General features: G+C 39.5%; 1 pseudogene; it reads left to right on the plus strand.

Annotated features, from left to right (window-relative positions):
* Positions 1 to 1,427: 1,427 nt before the first annotated feature.
* LOC131830139 (lipase member J-like) lies at positions 1,428 to 22,702 on the plus strand (annotated as a pseudogene).
* The last annotated feature ends 224 nt before the right edge of the window (positions 22,703 to 22,926 follow it).

Below are 22,926 nucleotides of genomic sequence, written 5' to 3' on the forward strand. Positions count from 1 at the left end.
TTAATTACTGTAGCTTTGTAGTATAGTTCAGAATCAGGGAGGTCTCCCCACAATAAGTCTGCTACTGTGAAAACTGCATGAGCATTTCTATTATGGAAATGTGAGCAGTTTCAGAATGCAATACATAAACTGAATTCTCTAACTAAAAGTTCTCTAAACTGCAAAGAAGAGTGTAAACCCAGGAGTGGGAAAACAGGGCTACTCTGATAACAACTGAATGGAACAATGTGTCTGTGTACATGTCTTATCTCTTTTTCACCATGATGTAATTCATTTGCTTCATGATGACTTTTGGCAGATTCTTGCTTTTCTCAATGAAAACAGATATTTGGACATGATCTGAAATTAAATGCTGAAACAAGATGAAACACATCCTTGAATTTCTACATTGTCTTTTCTATTAATATGTAGTGTGTTATGGAAATGACCCGATACATCTGACACATTCAACCCCTTTGGCCTTCCACAAGTAGCAACAAAACAAGAAGCACATGAACCTTCCAGACTGTTCCAAGAATTAGTCTTGAGAACACACTGTACTACAGTGCACAGGAAATCAAGGCAGGAATATTATGCTTGTCAAAGAAAAGAACTCTAACCTTCTTAAGCTTAAGAAGACAACTGACTCTAACAACAGCTCCTTCATTAGCCTTGCAATTTATAGCTCTATCTTCTGGTCAAATCTGGGTTGGGGTCACAGTGACCCCTGAGGCAGGGAGAAATATCCTTGTTCCACTCTGAGTCAATGCAGGGAACTAACAAGGACGTCCTGCTGATGATGTTTATTGGATGATTCTTTTTTAAAGATTATTTATTTAGTTAGTTAGTTAGTTATTTTGGAGACAGAGTGTAAGAAGAGAGACTGTTGGGGGATGGCGGAAGGAGAGGGAGAGAATCCCAAGCAGACTCCCCACTAAGCGTGGAGCCCAGCTCAAGGCTCAATCTCACAACCCTGAGATCATGACCTAAGTGGAAACCAAGAGTTGGGTGCTTCACTGACTGAGCCACTGAGGCTCCCTTATTTGAAGGTTTTTTTACAGTTGAGGAAACCTCAGGGGTTGAAGTGTCTATCTGGTGAGGATGGAGATAAGGGGACAGGGGGACTGGGGGACTGAGGGCGTTAAATGAAACCCTCTACATCCCACTCCAAAGGGGTGTAGGAGCAAAGAGGAGAGAGACACCTTTGCATCTGGCTTTGGGACCAGTCATGTGACTGTCAGTTTCTATCCACTAAGTTTCTGCTTAATTACAAGGAATGATTAAAGACAGATCCACATGATATAAAAATTCAAGGTTAAAGTGAATGGAGAGCTAGCATATCAGACTAAGGCACACCCCCCCCACATGCCCCCCTCGCCCACCCCACTCCTTGAACCTAGCATCTTGGAATCAGGTCTGAGAACTTAAGTGTGAGGCTGGATTTGAGCATGATTATTCTGTGCTGCAGGAACCAGAGCTCTGGTGAGAAGAGAAGAAAGCCCAAGAATGTGCCTGGGAACGAGGAGTACAAGAGAAGTACGAGAACTCCCTTTCCAGATCTGTTGCGGACTCAGTGCATTTGGAAAAATATGTTCTTATTTGCTTATTTGTTTTCATTCCTTCATCTGAAATGACAACATGCCTATCTTCCAGAGGGGGTGATGTTCCCTACTCCAATGCAAACATTTTTTCTGTCAATGGGGAAGTATTTCTTGGTGTGACACCAATGACCTCCCAGGGAGGCCTGAACACGGGGTGGAAAAGATCAAGTGATTGCTTTGCCAAATTCAAGTGCTAGGAAGAGATGGGAAAATCCCAGGCAGTATAAATCAGCTACGCGCTTAAAACCTACTGTCAGGAACACTAGACAGCACTGCAGGACAGTCCACAAACCACAAGTGATGTAGAAGCCGCAAGGCAATCCGATGGCTGGTGGCTCAGGTGAGATAATAGATGCTACCATTACTGCTGGAGAAGCAAATTTGATTACAAAGAGACCCAAGAGCAGGAAAGCCCTTGGAAGGCTTCCCTCTGCGTTTTACAAAAATAAGATAAGCAGCATCTGCAACTGTAATCAAAAAATATAATACAAATGCCCTCAGCCCTCATAAGACTCTTGAGTGACAGAAAACCATTCCTTTCCTAGAACACAACAATGAAGACAGTTACCCCCAGAGCAAGGCAAGGTCCAGTTGGTGGCTCAGATGACGTCACACAGAATATTCTTGAACGGTGTTTTTAAAACTGCTGGACTTCTTTCAGCTGACCCTGCCTTATGTGTTCCCACTTCTCTGCCCTTTTCCCCTTTGTCTCCAGGCCTCAGATACAATCCTTTGCTCAGTATTTCCAGCCTAACCCCTCATGCTATCTGATGACCCACGTGGCTGCCAGTGGCCCCTCAACCCTGACACCCCCCAACCCCGTCTACTGCTCTTCCCTCCCTCCCCCACAGTCCCTAGGTCATTTCTGCCCTGGGTCCTGCCTAAGGTCTCTCTCTTCTCGCTTGCCAAGTGAACACTTCAGACAAGAAAAATTAAAACCTACATGTGAAAGGGGAGCCTGGCTTGCTCAGTCAGAAGAGCACGTGACTTCTACTCTAGGGGTTGTGAGTTTGAGCCCCGTGTTGGATGTACAGATTACTTAAAAATAATAAAATCCTAAATAATAATAATAATAATAATAATATCTACATTAAATAAATTCACTTCAATATTACAAAAAAAAATCCAAACTAAAATTGGACATTCTCCATCTTCTTCTGAAATTTCTCCAATGCCACTTCACACTTTGTTGGTATATATTTTAAATCCAGACAGACCAATAGGTTGTCTGGTGGTTGTCCAGTAAAATCCAAATTATCTTTCAAGAAATTATGTCTGGGGGCTCCTGGGTGGCTTAGTCAGTTAAGCATCTGACTCTTGGTTTCAGCTCATACCATGACCCCAGGGTCTGAAGACTGAACCTGTGTCCTGCTCCGCACTCAACATGAAGTCTGCTTGAGACTCTCTTTTCCTCTCCCTCTTCCCCTTACTCCCCCCATCCCCCCTCTCTAAAATAGATAAGTACATTTTTTTAAAAAAGAGAAATCATGTCTGGTCAAGAGAGACACAGAAGACCAGGAAATGCCTCTGGAAAAGCAAACCTAAAATGCACAAAGATATTTATTTAACAGAAACAATTGGTTAAAAGGCACTAAATACACATAAACATACTTCACACACCTTAGGTGATATTTGTAAATTAATCATAATAAAATGCAAATATTGTGAATGGGTTCAAATGACAGCAGAAAGTATCTTTGGCCCCTGGGTTGCAACAAGCTAGTCTACGTGAGAACTGGTTCCTAAAATAGGTCTTAGTGGCCAACTGATGACTTGAAATCTGAATGACCAAGAAGCACATGTCTAAGACACCAGAAGGCTTTTGCTTCAGAATGGATAAAGTCATAGATATTAATAGTCATGATTCTTCAGACAACACTGTCCTTGAAATACTTGTTTCCAGTGAAGTCTGACAAGTTCAAGGCACAGCCGTACAGTGAGGGGTGTAGCCAGGCAGGCTGGGTGGGAGTCCTTGCTCAGGCTCGGTCATTTACAAGCTCTGTGTCTCCGGCAAGCTACTTGACTTCTCTGTATTTCAGTTTCCTCATGAAAATGAGGACAATAATGTGAGGGTTGTTGCTAGAATTAAGTTAGTTAATATACTTAAAACATTTAGACAGGACCTGGCAAGCACTATTTAAGTGTTAGCTCTTCCTTCTTTTTTCTCTTTTTCATTCAGAGTCACAGGATTTCTCTACATCCTTCTGTGTGTTTGTGTCATTTGGAAGTACCCGGTGGGATAAAGAAAGGCCGACAGCTGCATATTCCTGCCCTGGACTGGTCTGTGGTGAGGTGAATGCACTCTGGTGCCCTCCCTCCGATTTCTACCAGCTGGAAGGACTGCTGTCTATCTTCTCCTTGGCTCGACACATCTCCTCAGCGCTCTCCTCCTGTACCCCTGTTATTCTCACAGTACAAAGGAGAAGAGTTTGGGGAACTTTGAGGTGGGAAATACCTGAGGATATCTGGCCATCAAACTAAAGGCTTTGACTTTCAAGAATCATTTCCAGGGTCTCTTACTTCAATTTAAAATGCTGCATATGGAGGGGATGCGCACTCTGAGAAGCAGGGATGCCCAGAACCACTCAATTCTGAGAAAACAAACAGCACATGTGCCTGAGTGACCTACAACCCCTCGAGGACACCATTAACTTGGATGTGGATGACTGGTGACTTCCTGTCTTCTTTCATGATGGAGGTGGGAACTATCCCTCTGGAAAGGATGCTCTCAGAGAGAAGACGAGTTCTGCTTGATCTGGAGTCCGACTGCTTTAAATTCAAGTTGGAAAGATGGTAGGCTGTTTGTACTGTACAATATGGAAATGCAGAATTAACACGGCAGTCCTGTCTTCCAGGCGCCCCTGGGATCACCCCGTTTGGTCCTTGTTTGAGGATGACGGTAAGGTAATGCTTCAGCGAGTTTCCAGCATCAGCTTATCCGAGAAGGTCAAACAGCACAATTCGGCATTATGTGGCTCTTATTATGAACGAGCTGACAGTTCCTAGAAGTTCATTCTGTCAAAAGGTATTGTTTTCTTGACAATTTCTTCCATGCTGTTTCGCTCTACATCTATCTCGAAATAAAAACAGTGTGAGAATTGCCATTTCAGGGAAAATATCCAAATTATGCACTTGGATTAACTGGAAATTTTAAATAAAAACATTTTATCAGTAGCACTAATGAACAATAAAAGTTAACTAAGAGAATCATTTGGAGGTATTCTAAGAATTTGAATTCCATAAATAATCACTAAATTAAAAATTACATGTATGTTCATGGGAAATATAGTGTTCTAAATTTGGGGGATTATTGAGGGAAAAAATACATGTCTGGCATGTCGAGGGCTACTGAAAAGTAATTATAAAGAATGCGGAATACATTAAATATTTACATATTGTAATAATAGGAGAATTCTGCAATTACTTTCACATCAAGAATGAAAATAAACATTCAAACCTACATAATTCTCTAACCGTCCTAAGTATATCTGACTGCTGATACCCTACTCATAGTAACATGTAAAACTCTATATTCACTTTCTATATTCAGCTTATTGTAAAGTCATCGGTAAATGCAAAAGAGTCTTCTGGAACTGTCACCTATTCAGAACATTGTAAATTATTGTAAAAAGAAAAAAAAATGCTTTGCTGATCTTTTCACCTACTAGAACCAAAAATGAAAATTCTAAAATTCTAAAATAAATAATGATGACTTTAAAAACTCTGAACAGTTCAAATAAAGACAGAGTTCACTGATTTATGTTGAGCACAGTTAGTAGAAGAATGAGGCTGTGCCCTTTGTGCTTATTGCAGACACACTGGTGTGTTTGTTTGTTTTCTGACTTTCATATAAGAAACAATGAACACGTCAATGAACACTCCCACTGAAAAAAACTTCTCATAATGATAGTGGTTAAAAATAGACTATGGACTCTGAAAAACAATCTGAGGATTTTGAAGGGGCGGGGGGTGGGAGGTCGGGGTACCAGGTGGTGGGTATTATAGAGGGCACGGATTGCATGGAGCACTGGGTTTGGTACAAAAATAATGAATACTGTTATGCTGAAAATAAAAAATAAATTAAATAAATAAATAAATAAATAAATAGAAAACAAAAAAAATTAGTAGATTATTGCCTTCATGCTGGAGATGAATAGAAATATTATCATCTAATCCACAATTCAGAAAACCGATGTCATATGTCAATAATCAAACAAAAAATTAACAAGGCAAGAAATGTTAAAAATCTTTCTTAACTAGCCATAAACTAATCATTGTGCAGGCTAAGTAAAATTCTGCATAACAGGTGTTAGAAAATCCAACAATGTTACTTCAAAGACAGCAAGAACTTTCAAACCCTAAATTAATTTCTTACCAAGACACCAAGACGATGGTTAGCTGGCAGGTTGTAGTATGTAAAAGACAAGGAAGGAATTGTTGGAGACTGTGATGTCCCAACAATAGATGTCCAGTACACACTAACTGGAACAAATCCGTGGTGTGGGTCTGTGCGTACTGGTGCACAGAGGACAAAAGGCTGAGGACAAGTGAGTGCCAGCTTTTTCATTTCACTGTTCAGAAGCAATGGTCCTAAACGGGGTATCAACCTCTTGCTTGACACAACCTTCAGAGATATGTCTTAGTTCAAGACTTCCTTCTTTTTTTAAAGATTTTTCTTTATTTATTTGACAGATGGAGATCACGAGTAGGCAGAGAGGAAGGCAGAGAGAGAGGAGGAAGCAGGCTCCCCACTGTGCAGAGAGCCAGATGCGGGGCTTGATCCCAGGACCCTGAGATCATGACCTGAGCTGAAGGCAGAGGCTTAACCTACTGAGCCACCCAGGCACCCCAAGACTTCCTTCTATTTACTTTTAAATTGTTTTCTCTTTTCACGTTGGTTTGTGATGGCACTAACCTAAAGAGAACACTCCAAGTCCAAAGTCACTGAGCTCCAGGTGGAAGGAGATGGAAAAGTGACTCCAACTGCCCATCCTGGCATCTGCTTCTGGTAGTTCTGGTGTGCTTCCTGGAACTTTATGAATTTGGCAGCCACATTTCTTGTCAAATAATTAGTGGGGTCTTACGAAACTTACAGAAACATCGTTACAACATTTGAAGTGAAACCAATTGCAGATAAAATAGATTTTATCGCGGGTGAAGTAAATACATTTCCAAAAACATCAGCATCTTGAAACTTCAAAGCAATTTTGGCTTTCCCAATAACGGGCAAGATACAAGTAATCCTCTATGAAGGGGCAACCCTTTCCACCATAAAACAAAACAAAACAAAGCAAAAAATTTAAAAATGGTCTCATTAAAAGGTCTAAATAAGTTCATAGATCATTTCCAAGTAAATTGCTCTCAAGTTCCTTGAAACTAGTTAGACAATCAGTACTCAACTTCACAAAACTGTAAGGATGTAAATATTCTTTCAAACTGTCAGAGAAAACAGTCAATTGGGATCATTTGTAAGAGAGAAGAGAGGCAAATTCCTCACAGTTCCTACATATTCAGTCAGTAATGATTGTAATGTTCAATTTGATGATCATTCTCAGGTAAGAATGAGCTAATTTTATGAAAAAAACATTATTACTAATGAAAACAATTCCTGGGAATTGTAGTTTCTCATGCTGCTATAACAAATTATGACACACAGAGTGGCTTCGAATGCCACACATACACTGCCTCACAGGAGTCCGAAATAGGTCTACCAGAGCTAACAACATGGTGCCCACGAGGCTGTGTGCACACCTCTGGAGGATCACTGGGAGAATGTGTTTCATGCTGAAGGCCACCCATGGTCCTGGGTCTGTAGCCCCTTTCATCTTCAAAGCCACCAAGAACATCTTTCTGAGCTTTGTTCTCACAGCACAGCTCATCTGCCTCTGATTCTCCCCGCCCGCTCTCACTTACAAGGACCTCTGAGATTACACCAGGTCCCTGGATAACGGAGATCATCTCCCCATTTTCAGACCCTTAGCTGCATCTCCAAATTCCCTTTCACCATGTAACACAACATACTCCCCAGTTCCAGGGATCAGGACAGGACATCTTTGAGGGGCCATTCTTCTGCCTTCCACACTGAACATGAAAACACGGGAAGTGAACAACTGTGCATCTTGCCCTTCCACTGTGGTTCTTCTACCTGCAAACTCATGGCTCATGTGTTGGGTATGAGAAGCACATAAATAGTGGGAAGTGTGATGGAATGGGGAAGGCCCAGCCCCTGGACTCAGACTAACTGGGTCGTTCATTAACTGTGTCACCATTGCACAATTTTCTAATCTTTGAAGTGGGAATAACAAACACACTTAGATCTGGGGAGCCTGGGTGGCTCAGCCAATTAAGTGTCTGCCTTCAGCCCAGGTCATGATCTTAGGGTCCTGGGATTGAGTCTCACATTGGGCTCCCTGCTCAGTGGGGAGTCTGCTTCTCCCTCTGCCTCTGCTGGTGCTCTTCCTGCTTGTGCTCTCTCTCTCATATAAATAAATAAAATCTGAAAAATATATATATATACACTTAAATCTTTTTCTCAGGGATGCAGATCAGAGAACAGTTATGATGGTTTAGAATTATGCTCGTGTTGAAACTATGAAATCTTCTGAGAGTTGCCTACATAGGACACCAGTTTTACCAGTAGTGACTTGAGATTTTAGTCCAATTTTCAAGTGATCATCACCCTCTATGGCAGTGGCCTGAGAGCTAGACACTGCAATACTGAATATGATCATGAAAATTTAACAGAAAAGCTGAATCAGACGATGAGGTCCCTTTTCTTAAATACCTTTATCTCAATGTGTCCCCAGATCTCTTCAAACAGATCCCTTTGGCTCACTACCTCATTCTGATGAACACAGAAGAGGGGCTGGTGAGGGAGGGATGCTCCTGAGTCTGGATAAATGAACATGGGTGTAGACATCTGTTTCACGCTGCACCTGGCCTGGCTGTACCGGGACTCCTTTCCACTGAGCTGCTTTTAAGGGCAGAGACCATATTTCATCCTATGACACATAATATGGGCCACTCAAGATAGAAACATTTGATGGGTATTAAGTATCACCTCAGTTTTCTTCCCCCCCAAAAAATTTATGCAGTGCATTTCATTAGGAGTTTTAAAAACTCTCTCTGAGCAAGCTACTAGGGACCACGTGGTGGAAACGGGAACCGCAGTGTCCTGAGAAGACTGGATTCCAGATGGCCACCCAACAGCTCTGTGATCTCCGGGACCTCAGACAGGTTAATGTAACCTCTTGGAGTCTCACTTTTCTCTACTGTAAAATGGGAGTAAAACACTCACGAGGCAATTGTGAAGAATGAGGGAAGAACAGTGAGGGTGAAGTGGTTGATACAAATTAAGTATGAACTGCTTGTGATACCAGTTATCTTCATCTTCCAGATCCTTCTAGATTGCCCTCTTACTCTTCTCTCCAACTCCAGCAGTCAGTCCCCAGAGTGGAAGGTATGGAAGGAGAGATGCTTGCTCTGTCCCACCAGGACCTGAGTAGGCAATCAGCACAAGGAGTGGTAACAAATTGCTCTAGACCCCACGATGGGTACAGGACTCTGACATTTCTCTGATGTCCCCCAACTAGTCTCCAAGTGGCTGGTTTGATTTCCTTGAGGGGATGGTACCCTGTGAGACCTCTGTTGCAGGCAGGTCAGACATACTTCCCTAGCAGTAGCCTTGGTGAGGCACCCACACTGCGGGGCCCAAGTTAACCTACATCTCTCTCACCCTGGCTACTTCTTTCATGAGCCCACTGCACAGCACTGGAGTGGCTAAGACCAGTGTCTGGCTGACATCTACTGTAATATGCTATTTAAAATGTATATGATGGAAGCGTGAGTGGCTCAGTTAAATGTCCGACTCTTGTTTTTGGCTCAGGTCATGATCTCAGGGTGGTGAGCTCAAGGTCTATGTTGGGCTCCGTGCTCAATGTGGAGTCTACTTGAGATTCTCTTTCTCCCTCCCCCTCTGCACCTCCCCCTGCTCTCTCTCTCTCTCTCTCTCTAAAATAGAAATAAAATAAAATGTATATGAGTACTCACATGACTATTAGCTATGTGAATGTTCTAATCTTTAAAGTTTATATATTTAAGTGAGACATGACCTAATGATATACTTGGTCATTAAAAAAAAAAAAAAAATTCTTTGTAAACTTTGCTGTTTCCAACTTTGTAAACTTTGCTAAACAACTCTGACATACAATGACATTAAACATGAAAAATTTACCATATTTATACAATATAAAATGTAAAAATATATTTTTAAAACTTCAAACTGTCATGTGTTAAAATATTTAACTTCAGATAAGATTTATACAGATACTACAACATTTAAGAAGAAATTCTCTGCATTTTTTTTTTCTAGCTCAGAGGTTTGTTGTCTATTTGCAACATGGTTTGTTTACACCTGCCAGCAGCTGGATCTCCATTCTGCCCAACAATAGCCTGGGCTTCATTCCGGTAGATGCTGGTTAAGATGTGTGGATGGGGAATAGCAGGGGACCACCTGGTCCAGGAAACACAAGTACCTGAAGACAAATTCCAAAGAATTCTGGGCCTTCAGGTACAAATAACATCAAGTAATGTTTCATTTTATTTTATGAGTGTGTCAAATATATTGTCTTGCGTTTGAATGAAATAAAGTAGAACAGAAGTGTCTTTTCTTAATCAGGTCTTGTAACAGACCATCACAATTTATGTCAGTTTTTGCTTGAAAATGAAAGAATGCTTGTTTGACCTTAAGTGTGTATCTCGTTTGTCAGTAGTAACCTTTATTGGCTAACCCCACCCTTTCCATTGTTTTGCTCCTTAACCTATATATTTACTTTATCTCCCTGTATGTAAAATAAACAGCCTCTTTATAAGACTATCTTGGGGCTACTTTATTCCCTGACTTTGTGTTCTCACGGAAGTCTTTATTAAGTAGATATATTACATCACAAAACTTCTTTTTTAAGAAATATTTATTTATTTGAGAGAGAGCTGGAGAGAAAGTGCATGCACATGCACGAGTGGGGAGGAGCCTAGGAGAAGTAAGAGAGAAGCTCAAACAGACTCCACACTGAGTGCAGAGCCAGACACAGGGCTCGACCTCACCACCCTGAGACCACGACCTGAGCTGAAATCAAGAGTCAGATGCTCAACCAGTTGAGCCACCCAAGGGCCCTAAAATTCTTCCTTTTTTTTTAAACATATATATTTTTTAAGGTTTGATATATTTATTTGACAGACAAAGATCACAAGTAGGCAGAGAAGCAGGCAGAGAGAGAGGGGGAAGCAGGCTCCCTGCTGAGCAGAAAGCTTGATGTGGGACTCCATCCCAGGACTCTGGGACCATGACCTGAGCTGAAAGCAGAGGCTTTAACCCACTGAGCCACCCAGGTGCCCCACCCTATAATTTCTTGATAATACCCAAAGAGAGTGGAAAATTGTTTGCCTTCACTTACCTGTTCATTATCTTCAAGGGTTAGCATCACATTCTGGAAGCAAGGGGATTTCAACTTCCCTTTTTCTCTTGTAGTTTTAACGAGATGGCAAAATACAACCTCCCAGCCTCCATCAGCTTCATCGTGAAACACACGGGACAAGAGGAAATATTTTATATAGGCCATTCCCAGAGCACCACTATTGGTATGGCCAGAAGGATTGTGGCTCATAGTATGCAATGTCTTTTGTAGGGTTTGCAGACATACCTCCTAAGGATGTGGGCAAGCTCCCAGAGCTACAAGTGACACAAAACAGAGCACCGGGAAGAAGACCCACAGCCTGGCCCTGGACACTTACCCCCTTCCTCTTTCTACCTTGTCTTCTCTAGTCACAAAGAATTCATGTAATAACAGGTTGTCTTTGTTCCCAAGCGTTCAGAAGTTGGATATCCATCTTGGGATCAAAGTGAGATCATAACTACCCCTTGTTCCACAAATAGAAATTTCATACTTATAATTGTCATTTAAGTGTGGCAAAGGACCTCATGAGGAGGGGATGTGAGAAAGCCATTAATGCTTACGCATTTAGGACAGATTAAACTTTAGACATGCACAAAGATGAGCCTAAGCCTTCATATGTTTAAAGAGACTAAAAAAGAACTTCTTTTAGCTCACAGCAACAATGCTTCCATCTAATGTGTAATAGTTTCACTTTCAGAGGATAATTCTCTAAAACCCAACATAATTCTCTTACATGATGTGGTAAACTTTCTTACTCCCACTCTTTCTACTGGGGAAGTTACAAAGCCTACTTGATAATAGCAACCAGTATTCACTGAGTCTTTTCTAGGCTGAAAAATGATCATTTTCTTATAGGAATAAGACACACCCTGCTTTAAAAGAGTATGTTGAAGAACAGTCTAATCCGATTTTCCACAGATCTTTTCTCTGACATTTATTAATCATGTGTGTGAGTTGTACTCTGGATTTTCCATCTGTAACAGTTATCTGGAACCAGGAATCTTGGAAAATTATTAAGAAAGAAGTGACTATGTGCTAGAATTTACTGACTTCTAATATGTTATATGATTCTCTGATTGTGTGCCTTCTTAGAACTCAGAAAACAGAAAAGCTATAAAAATAAAAAAAGATGTGCAAGAATGTAGCTTGATAAGATGTCATAAAAGGGAAAACTATTTGTCATATTAATGACTCTAAACTAACAATAAAATATAAACTAGTATCATCTGCACAATAAGGCAAGGGTGTTTTAAAATATATTAAAAATAAATATGAAAACAATTTGACATGTATTGGATCTATCACCTAAAGTGTAAGATTCAAATATCCGAAATTCTCACATTGCCAGTTATAGAAATCTTCAATATTGTTTCTGATTTCTCAACTATGGTGTTACAAGACTCTTTTATTGTTGATTTACCATTGTTTATGGTCTAGACATTGTTTTTAATATTAATCATCAGTATGATGTTTGATTGATATGTAGGTCTCATACTGGGTGACCGAGAAATGTTTGATAAGGGAATTGAGAAATGAATGAGTCAATTAGTGGTCATAACATATTGAATTTACTCTCACTTGCCATGATATCATTTCTTACATGCCAGTAATGGTGTAAGAATAGTTAATTTCTGTCTTGTTTTCTTTCAGCGTTCATAACATTTTCCACAATACCACAGATAGCTGAAAGAATCAAAAAATTTTTTACCTTAGCTCCAGTTTTTTCCATCAAATACTCAAAGAGACCTTTAATTAAATTGGCATACAAATGGAGGTCAGTGTTAAAGGTATGTTATTCATTTGCATAGCTGATAATACAAAATGACAATGATTCTATCATTTCAAAATAAAAGGTCTTGACTATGTTTGCATGAATTTAATTTTTTGGTTTCAGTGACACTGGATTCTTTCTTTTGTTTTTACAAATGAATAAGATTTTATTTATAATAGCTTTGGACTTCTCATTTTGAAGGAAAATCCAGTAGTCAGCTTATCTCTATCTCCTGCTTCCAAGTTTTGCCCTTAATTTGAATGCATTTCTTTTAGGGCGCCTGGGTGGCTCAGTGGGTTAAAGCCTCTGCCTTCAGCTCAGGTCATGATCCCAGGGTCCTGGGATCAAGCCTTACATTGGGCTCTCTGCTCAGTGGGGACCCTGCTTCCTCCTCTCTCTGCCTGCTTCTCTGCCTACTTGTGATCTCTGTCTGTCAAATGAATAAATAAAATCTTTAAAAAAATAAATAAATTTATTTCTTTTAAAGGTTTTAATTTCTTATTTGAAAGAGAGAGAGAGAGAGAGAACACAAGGGCAAGGGAGGCAGGGTAGGGAAGAGAGAGGGACAAGCAGACTGCTCTGAGCATGGACCCAACATGGGACTCCATCTCATATCCTGAGCCAAAATCAAGAGTCATCCACGTAACCAACTGAGCCACCCAGGCACCTCTCTCATTTAAATATTTTGAACTAATAATGTGAGACAGTGCATTTCATTATAAATATAATGATCAAATTGGACCATTCCTTGAATAATTATTTTGGTCTTCCAAATATGAGTAAAGTAAACTTGTCTTACAGGCTTTTTTTGGCAACAAAGACTTCCTACCTAATACCTCATTCAAAAGATTTGTTGGTTCAAAGCTGTGTCCACTGAAGATTATTGGTAAGATTTGCCACGATATATTGCTTATGATAAATGGTTATGACCAGGAGAACTTATATATGGTGAAAACAAATTGAATTTGAAATGTACTTTGTCCATTTTTAGAAAGCAGCTCTTAATAGTACTTTATGCCTTACATGTCATTGTATGACTCATCCACGTGTACTGATAGAGTCTTCGCCTTCCTGGTTTGGGGACTACATCAACATTCTGAAACTAATCAGCGTGAGCATGCTGGGATTATTTTGCATTCTGATTTGTCTTGCTCTTCATACGGAACAGAGAGCAGGTGCTGTGCTGAGTCTTTTAATTGGCCTTTACTATTGGGTGTTAGTTTCCTGAAGTTTCTTGTATTTAAGTTCTCTCCTATCACTTAATTAAAAAAAAAGATTTTATTTATTTATTTGACAGAGAGAGATCACAAGTAGGCAGAGAGGCAAGCAGAGAGAGAGAGAGGAGGAAGAAGGCTCCCTGCCGAGCAGTGATCCCGATGCAGTACTCGATCCCAGGACCCTGAGATCATGACCTGAGCTGAAGACAGAGGCTTAACCCACTGAACCACCCAGGCACCCCATCTTCTATCTCTCTCTCTCTTTTTTTTTTAACAACTTCTGCTCTTATGTCTTGGTTCCTAACACTCCTTTTCTTATTGACCCTTTTGTAATTGGCATTTGTGCCTGCTAATTACCTTACCAGCTTCAGGCATTCATCAAAGTTCCTGGAGTGGGACACCGTTTAGGGGCTCAAGCTACTATTCCCAAAGCCGTACAGTTTGTGTATAGATGCTATTACAGATGTACTCATTCATTCTAAGACTTTTTAAGCACATTAAATTAAAAAAAAAAAAAAACGGATTTAGCAGAAGCAGTTGTGGCATTCAGACTACTGGTTGGTTCCTGCACCTGTACCATTTAATAATTTACCAGCAAGAATCAATTTATTCAGTCAAAGAAAGAGAAGTTGTCAAGATGTCCATTCTTACCAATTTAGTCTGTGGATTCAAGGCAACCAAAATCCCTGCAAGCTAATTTAAGGACATTGACAAATGACTTTTAACGTTTATGGAGGGAAGCAAAACCTGGAGTTCCCAACACAGAATTGAAGAGAAAGAGCAAAGTTGGAGGACTGGTACTGTTGAACGTTAAGACTTAGTCTTCAACTACAGTAATCTAGACAGCGTGGAATTAATGAAAGAAACAAGAAGATCAGTGTAGCAGAATACCGAGTGCAGACACAGAGTCTCATGAACACCATCAACAGATCTTTGACAAAGGAGAAAGGCAGTGCACTAGAAAAACCATAGTCTCTTCAACAAATAGTGTTGGGACAACTGGATGTCTACATACAAAACAATAAAATAACCTTCACAAAGTTAACTCAGATTTGGATCATAGACCTAAATGTGAAATGTAAGACTATCAAACTCCTAGAAGGTCACATCAGGAAAAACCTAGATGATCTTGGATATGGCAAGGACCACCAGGTTGTACTTTTTGTTTGTTATAATTGATGAACCTACATGGACACATCATAAGTACCCCAAATCCATAGTTTACAGCGTGGTTCACTCTGGTGTTCTACATTCTGTGAGTTCTAACAAATGTATAATGACATAGACCTACCATTACAGTATCATGTAGGATATTTTCACTGCCCTAGAAATCCTCTGTGCTTTGTCTACTCATCCCTCCCTTCTTAAATCCTGGAAACCACTGATACTACTGATTTTTTCACTGCCTGCCACAGTTTTGCCTTTTCCAGAATGTCATGTAGTTAGAATCATAGTTTGTAGCCCTCTCAGATTGCCTTCGTCCATTTAGTAGCAAACATTCAAGGTTCCTCCATGTCTTTTCCTGGCTTGGTATCTCATTTATTTTTAGTGTTGAAAAAAATATTTTATTGTCGGGATGTATCACTGTGTATCTATCCACCTACTAAAGGACATTATGGTTCAAGTTTTGACAATTATGAATAAAGATGCTATCAAGATCAATGTGAAGATTTTGCGTGAACACGAGTCTTTACCCCCTTTGGATAAATACCAAGGAGTGCAATTGCTGGATCATGTGACAAGGATTCCTTTTGTTTTATAAGAGACTACTAAACTGTTTTTCCAAAGGGGTTGTACTATTGTGCATCTCCACCAGCAGTGAATGAGAGTTCCTGTGACTTTTTCCTCACCAGCACTTGGTGCTGTCAATGTTTCAGACTTTTGTCATTTTCATAGGTGTGTAGTGGTATTTCATTGTTCTTTTAAATTGCATTTCCCTGATGGTGTATGATGCAGAGCATCTTTTCATGGTCATTTGCTATCTGTACATCTATTCGATGAGCTGTCTGTTAAGGTCTTTGCCCCATTTTTAAATCAGGTTATTTTCTCATTGTTGAGTTTGAAGAGTTCTTTGTACATTTTGGATAACACCTTCATAGATATGTCTTTTGCAAATATTTTCTTCCAGTCTGTGCCCTGTCTTCTAATTCTTTGTCTTTTGCAAAGTGGACGTTTTTGACTCAGAAGTTCAGTTTGTCGGTTATTTCTTTCATAGTTTGTGCCTTTGGTGTTTTATCTACAAAGCCATCACTAGACCCAAAGTCAACTAGATTTTCTCTACTAGGTCATCTTCTAGGAGTTTCATAGTTTTGAGTTTGATATTTAGATCTGTGTTCTATTTTGAGTTAACTATTGCAAAAAAATGTGAGGTCTGTGCCTCAATTCTTTTTGTTTTTTTCTTCTTCTTTTCCATGTCATTGTCTAGTTGTTCCAGGACCATTTGTTGAAGATACCATTGTTTCTCAATTGTATTGCCTTTTCTCTTTTTCAAAGATCTGTTGACTATATAGGGGATCTATTTTGGGGCCCTCTTTCCATTCTATGGATGTTTGTCTATTCTTCCACCAGTACCCCACTTCTTGATTACTGTAGGTTGATAGTACATCTTGAAGTTGTGTATGTCCATCCTCCAACTTTGTTCCTCCCTTACAATACTGTATTACTGTATTGGCTGTCCTGGGTCTTCCGTTTCTCCATCTGAGAAACAGTTTGTTGATATCCTTAAGAGAACTTGCTGAGATTTTGATAGGACTACATTGACATTGTAAGTCTTGCTCACTGACTAAGGTTTCCAGGGACATTGTAGTTAATTCAAACCTTGATGACAGGCTAACATGAAAGCTGCTGCATTTTTGATTGTTTCACTGGGAGTTGTGTAGCATTTCAGGAGCCCAGTTCATCATGGAAAGGGTTTCATTTTAAATCTCCTAATTGTCCTTGGCAGGCTCTGGGCTGATTTTTTGTTTGTTTTCCTCAACTAGCTTAGTTCTCACAATAAAACTTCAGATTCCCTGGGATTGGCAAATAACTTGAAGAAAAAACTGGCTTTAGTACTTTGCTTTTTTGAGGGTTTTTTTGTTTCCCTTTTCCATTTCTCCTGTTAATTTCTATCTTTTCAGTCCTTTGTGCTCACAAAAGGGGTCCGTGTGTGTGAGTCCTAACAGTTTAGATTGTTTTCAGTATGGGATGACAGACTACGTAACTCAGAAATCCAATAATACCTTCTATGTTAATGTAAAATTACATATTTAGTAAGTACATTTATGTACTTAATTAAAATATAATTTTATATTTTATTTATATATTTGCTTAAAAATACTTTAAATTGTATTGAAATTATTTAGTGTAGTAAATATCAAAAGTTACACTTTCTCTGGGTGGACCAAGTATAAAAATAATTTTTTAACCCCTCAGAGTGGTGTGGATGTGTATTTGTCACATAACCCAGCAGGGACATCTGTTCAAAATATGCTACACTGGAGTCAGGTATAACTTTTCAAGTGCTTTTTAGTACAATTTTATTTATACTACTCGTGGTTTACACCATCATTCTGAGAATCATGCCATTGTCATAGGATGATAAATTTAGAAGGATAAAATGTAACTATTACCTATTTATGTAATTCTTCATGGTTTCTAATATGTTAGTATCATAATCTATTAGGTCTTCTAACCCTGAGCAATAATCAGAGCAATATACCTATTTTCTATTTTACAAATGAGAAAATGTTAATTTGGAATAGTAGACTAGGAATCATTGAGGCCATGTTTATCATTTGACTTGCCCAAATATTCAGAGCTATTCCTTCAAAAACACCTAAGACTAATAATAATAATAACAATAACAATAAAATTTTAAAAACCTAAGACTAAAACACAGGTATCCCAATGCCTAGTCTCTCACTAGACTTCATTCTCTCCTCTGTTCAATTGTGAACTTCATAAGGCCCTTGAGCAAGTTTTATTCACTTCTATATATGCAAGGCCAAGAGTTCTGGGCAAACAACAGGTACTCAAGAATATATGTTGCATGAATATTAATGAAGAAAAAATCCAGTGTGAATATCATCTTACAGTTGAGAGCCAGGATAAAATCTTAGAAGAAACAGTATACTTGAGATCAAAATATCAGGCACTGAATCTTTTCTCTGAAACTTACGGCTAGTGAGACACTCAGCAAGCTCACTTACTCCTTATAAAGTCAGTTTCCTTAATTTTAAAAATGGAGTTAATAATAATGCTCTGACTTAACTAACAAAAATATTATGACAGTTCAACAGGGTGATGATCAAGAGTGTTGTTTAAATTTAATGAACACTAATTAACTCAAGTATCATTGAGATTTTGGGAAGGACTTTCTCATTTAACATGTCTAAATCTACTAAGTGATTGTTTTGAGGTAAATTATTAAAAAGCTTTAACTTATATTTAGATTTAGTTCATTCCTGGTGATAACTAGACCAGGAAAGTCTAGGTAACCTTTGCATCTATTCATCTATGGAAACAATATTTATTGAGTACCTACTATGTGCCCTGTACCATTCTATGCTCAGGGTACACATCAGAGAACAAAGTAAATATTCCTGTCCTCCTTAAGCTGACATTCTAGCAGTTAGATATACAGACATTACGCATAGCAAATAAGTAAATTATTAAAACTTTAGAAGGGAATAAAAGCTATGGAAAAATAAAGGGGAAAAAGCAAGATAAAGAGATTAGACACAGTGGGTAGTGGGTTGTGTCTTTGAACAGAGAGGTTAGGCAAGCCTCAATGAGATGGTGACATTCGAGATTTAGAGAAGCCGAGAAAGTTAGCAATGTGAACAACCTGGAGGAAGAGCATTCCAGACAGAGAGAATAACCAATGCAAAGCCCTTTAGTTAGGAGCATTTCTGAAAGGCATGGCTAAAAGGTCAGTGTGGCTGATGTCAGCAATTAAGGGAGAAAGAAGTAGGGAAAGGGGAGCAGAAATGTACTAGAGCCAGAAAGGAACAAGTACTCCATTGGGAGGACTTTGGCTTTCTAGCTAAGTGAGCAGCCACTTCAGGTTTTTGAGCATGGAGCGGACATGATATGACCTACATTTTTAAAGGAATGCTTAGGGGACACCTCACTGGCTCAGTCAACAGAGCATGTGATGCTCGATCTCAGGGTCATGAGTTCAAGCACCATGTTAGGGGTAAAGTTTACTTGGGGGGGGGGAGAATAAGAATACTTTGGGTGCCATGTTGGGTAGATCAAAGTGGAAACAATGAGAAATTTCAGAGACCACAATAATCGAGATTGATGATGGCCTGCACAGATGTGTTTCCAGGAAGGGTGGTGAAGAGGGTTGGGTTCTGAGTGTACATGTGTATTGTAAACATGCAGTGAAAGACATTTAATATGGATTCTGTGGAAGGAGAGAGGGAAGAGTCTTGGACGATTCCAGACTTTCTGGCCTAAGCAAGGAAAATATGCAATTGCCATTAAAGGAGATAGGGACATTTGGTGGCAGTGCAGCTTTGAGGGACAGAGAAGATGTTCACATTTGGAGATGTTAAGTGTGAGGCATCCCAGTGTTTAACTTGAATAAGCAATTGTGTATAGGAGTCCAGTATTTAGAAGAGACTTACAGAAGAGGATAAACATTTTAAGTATGGACACCACTGAAAACCAAGAAACTGGATGAGAACACACACAGAGTGAATACAGATGGGGAGAAGAGGAGCACAGTTAGGCTGAGACATGGAAGGATTCAAAGGTCAGGCAGTGGGAGTTGGATGGATACAGCAAAGAAACCAAAAAGGAGCTGGGAGTGAAAAATAAAAATCAAGAAATGACGGTATTAGACAAACCATAAGAGACTCTTAATGTCACAAAACAAACTGAGTGTGACTGGGGGAGGGGCGTTAGGGAGAAAGGGAGTGGGGATATGGACATTGGGGAGGGTATGTGATATGGTGAGTGCTGTGCAGTGTCTAAACCTAGCGATTCACAGACCTGTACCCCTGAGGCTAATAATACGTTATATGTTTATTAAAAGTTTTTAAAAATTATTTAAAGAAATGAAATGACAGTATTTCAGAAACTAAGTGGAAAAAAGCTCTAGGATAGAAATGAACAGCTGGATCCAATGGCATCATGGGTAATGTGAGGAAATTCCTCAGAATCGACAAGTTTTACAAATGCTAAGATCATGAATAACTTCAGCTGGTTTTGTGGAATGAAAGAACTGCAGGGTAAGAAGTGTTGTTGGGGGAAAATCAGGTTGTCCGGAGAGCAGGAGGGTAAAGAAACCCATCATAGATGGGTTTTAAGATATACCTAATGATGGAATTCCAGATGGCAGAGAGAGTTTTAGAAGTTGGGAGGAGTTAGGAGAAGATAAAATGGTGGGTGCATGGAGACCTGTCAGGGATAGAGTCCCAGAGAAGATCTGGAAGCTCAGAGTCTGAAACTTCCTGCAATGAAAACATTATCAGGGGGAGATTAGGATATGATCAGATTAGACCTAAGAAGCTCACAGCAGGTGGTGGTGGTGGTGAGGCTACAGTTAGGAAAGGTGGAGCAAGGGGTGGCTTCTGGAACATGCTCTTGAGAGCTGTTGTTTGAAGCAAGGATGTTTAGGGACGTGTCATTTCAGTGCTAGTGCACCTAGCACTAGACACTTTTTTTTAAAGATTTTTTTAAAGATATATTTATATTTATGTATATTTTTAAGAGATATTCATTTATTTTAGAGAGAGAGTATGAGCACTGGGAGGAGCAGAGGAAGAAGGAGAGGGAGAATCTTCAAGCAGACTCCCTACTGTGTGCTGAGCCCAACGCAGGGCTAAATCCCACAACCCTGAGATCATGACCTGAGCTGAAGCCAAGAGTCGGACACGTAACAGACTGAGCCACGTAGGTGCCCGTAGACACTCACTTTTGTCCTCTGTGTATGGAGCTGAGGCTTTCCGGGGAGGGATGATGAGCACACAGGCTCCCGTTAACAAGGTAAAAGGCCTTGGGGGAATGTGCATTTATATGAAACTGATAGAATTGCGTTCCATAGATGCCCCTACCCCTCACCACCTCTCCCCTTCCATTTCTTGCCCTTTTCAAAGGAAGGGAGAAGTGAAGATGTGTCCCTGCACATATATATTCCAACGGACCAAATACAGAGGGACAGTATATGAAATTCACACCTCACTTTACCAGCTGCACTGTAAAAAACAGAAGAGTATAATCTTGCTTTAAATTTTCTTTTTCTTTCAGGTTTTTCATTCTAGTCACTTGAGAGTTTTTGATTGGGGCAGTCCTGCTCTGAACTTGGTTCATTTTAATCAGGTACATAATTATGCATAAGCTGAAAACTATCTCCTGGGTCAGTTCAGAGGAGGTGGCTACAGAGAAGGGCTCGTGTAAAGCCCGAGAAGATAATAACAGTGAGAAGGACCAGCAGGCAAAGGCTGCCATGATTTGGCTCCATAGTCTCACATCCAATGGGGGCTTTTCCAGATTTTCCATGTATTTTAACAACAAATACCGCAGTTAAGCCTGGAGAAGTTTGACAGGCTGTAGAGTAATTCATCTTCCCTCAGGAGAAAAAATATTGTGTGTATAATACGCGTAGCTCCATGGTTAGTTAAATAAGAAATAAAAGGCATAATATGGTTCTTGACCCTAAAAGCTCTTGATTGTATTTGGGTAAATAAGACAAACCTGTAATTATGAGGAAAAGACAAAGTTAATGAGAAGATGGTAATATTGTTTGAATAAGATGACAGAAATCTTGAGATATTAGAACCCAAGTCTGCCATCTTCAAAATTATTTTTCCCATTATCCTCTTCTGCCTTAGCTAAACTTCATGCCCGATGTGGTTTGCTTGTGTAAAACTCCGAAGTAAAATGGAAAGATTAAAATCAATAAAATCAGACTTGCTCCCACCTCCAATATTTACCATTTATTGATAGATACATTGGCAGCTACACAGCTACAAAAATTTTTTTTAAAGATTTTTTTTTATTTAATAGAGGGAGACACTGTGAGAGAGGGAACATAAGCAGGGGGAGTGGGAGAGAGAGAAGCAGGCTTCCCGCTGAGCTGGAAGCCCAATGTGGGGCTCCATCCCAGGACTCCGAGATCATGACCTGAGCCAAAGGCAGATGCCCAACAACTAAGCCACCCAGGCGTCCCAGCTACAGAAAATTTTGATTAAAATACTTTCATGCCTTATAAATAAAACTGAAATTCCTTCTGTGGCATGTTTGAACACCCTTAATTAGAGCAAATTGTCTAGTTTTGATTTGTATCTGATCTATTTCTAAATAAAAATCATAATAACGATTCTTTCAATATTCCTTGCTTCCATCATAGTAATAATTTTAGATTCAACTTACTTTAAATTTGTATTAATTAATCATTTAAAGAACAGTAAAGAACACCTTCTATGTATCATTTTCTGTGAAAACCCTCTACATTTGGTCCACTTCTCCATTTTACGATGTGAGGAACATGAACGTATTGACAGTGACTTAGAATGGGGGCAAGACTTGTTGGCCAATCCTCAAGATGTGAAAAATCTACATTCTGAAATTACTAACCCTATCTACCATAAAGCTATTTCTTGCTACAGTCATATAGACTTTTTGTTCCATTTAGATGTATATCAGCAAGTTTACCATGAAATCATTGACATTATCCAAGGCAGTCTATAAAGAACTACAGTAGTCTGTGTTGAAGGATCCATTTCATTTCTCTTAAAAGCCAATCATTATTTTCTTGCTATGTATGGTTTTCCTGTTATTTAAATAAGATCTGGAATTTTTCCCTGTTTTTCTTCACTGCCGCAGGCCTTCCATTCATTAAATCAGTGACATTTGTCATATGAAGGGAAATGGCAGATTCCAACATGGCCCAAAGCAGTCTGTTGTGTTTTAAG

This window comes from Mustela lutreola, chromosome 4, assembly GCF_030435805.1.
Source record: "Mustela lutreola isolate mMusLut2 chromosome 4, mMusLut2.pri, whole genome shotgun sequence".
Classification (NCBI taxonomy): Eukaryota; Metazoa; Chordata; class Mammalia; order Carnivora; family Mustelidae; genus Mustela; species Mustela lutreola.